Source organism: Atta colombica, unplaced genomic scaffold (genome assembly GCF_001594045.1).
Source record: "Atta colombica isolate Treedump-2 unplaced genomic scaffold, Acol1.0 scaffold126, whole genome shotgun sequence".
In the NCBI taxonomy this organism is placed as follows: Eukaryota; Metazoa; Arthropoda; class Insecta; order Hymenoptera; family Formicidae; genus Atta; species Atta colombica.
Genome location: NW_017259213.1, coordinates 1254742 through 1256502, shown reverse-complemented (window position 1 = coordinate 1256502; position 1761 = coordinate 1254742).

Here is a 1761-nt window from a genome sequence, read left to right as displayed (position 1 = left end):
CCTATTCACTAACCACTACTATATCAAATTGTGATGTCAGAAGCGAAAAACACAATAAAAATTCTTTACAATCTAAAACAGTAATGATGAGTGAACAAGAACTTTAAAGGTAGTACTGTACCTATACCTATAAATTTTATATCGCGGTGAAACGTTATTTTATTTACATCCATAGATATTAACGAGACTACGCAGACGAGAGGATCAAGCAGGCAAATAGACGACTTCTTCGACAGTATAGCCGTTTTATTTTCCATCAAACGATATCGCGTACTCTGTGCATTAAGTACACTTGCGTGGATGTCGATAAGGTATGCCTGCATTGCCAAACGAATAGCATCGTAATGCATCGTTCTCGGTTTGTAAATCGAGGATCCGTCGAACGAGCGAGTGAAGAAGTAGGCGGAAGTGCATAAATGCCAGGCCGTGACAGATGATTGTGCATATGCAACGTGGGATCTACGACCATCGCGGTGCATATCCATCAGCATTCGACGTCATCTGTCAAGAATTAATGGACCCGCGGATACTTCACCCGTCTAAGGAACTCTATTATTCGCATCATTTAGGCGCGTTGCAACGCAGATTCGTGAGTTGTTTGTTGAAAAATTAGGCGATCTATTAAGGAAGATTACATTGTATCTTCTTTTTTTTAATCTATATATTACACTGAAAATCCATGGGTCTAAAAAATTACTATGTATGTGATTGAGTTTTGTGTAAAAATAACATACTCTACACCGCATACAAAAATGGATTTACATATTTACGTGTAATATAGTGTCATTTTTATACGGAAAAACTAATCATACACATATATTGTAGTTAGTTTTTAAACACTTGGATTTGCAGGAAATTTATCATTTATTTAATATATTACATACAAAGTAAATCTTTTGTTAGCTCCTGTTTTTAAATGTAAGCGGAAATTTTAGTGTAATCATTTTATTGAATAAGTGTAAGCGAAGATTTTGTATAATTATTTTATTGAATGAATGTGTAAATGGAGATTTTATTTCATTTTATTCAATACTTTACTTGACAAAGCCAAGTAAAAAATGACTTTAATATGTGTGATTTAATTTTCCGTCTAACAATAACATCAAAGATTTACATTCAAACATGTAAATCCATTTTTGTGTGCAATATTACACGGAAAACTAATCATGTGTAGATATGTATATTGAAGACTATCGAAGACACTTTTTATTTACACATTAGATATGTAATAATGAATCATAATCAAATGGCGCGTCATTAAATTAAGACTTCAAAAGCATCATAAAAAGAAATATAGTGAATCCGAAACGACTCGGAGCGTCCATTTTTTTGCAGCTTCACGAGTTCGCCATTTTTTTGTCTGTTTGAAACCCGCAGTTTCTCGCAAGAGGAAATTAAAACATCGTCACGAAACGACGTGGCGGTATGTGAATCCACCGAAGGGCAACTCGTTATGTCTCGTGGCACAACGCCGTAATATGAAAAATACATTCCCAGACTTGTGCGAAATAACCAATTCCACGCTCGACGTTGCCTCTCGCCGCATTTTTTATCGTAGCTTTTCCAGTTTGTCGACTATCTGAAAAAGGGAGAAAAGAGAGAAAAAAAAGAGAAAGAAAATTGCGCCCTGGTTTGACTGGGAACCATGCGTTTCCTGTATCGCGCGTGCGTTTACATCGAAAACCGCTGCCGCGGGCGGCAAAATAAAATGAGGCAACCCCGTCAGTTTTAACGGACGACGTACTTTTTTTTTTCAAGCGC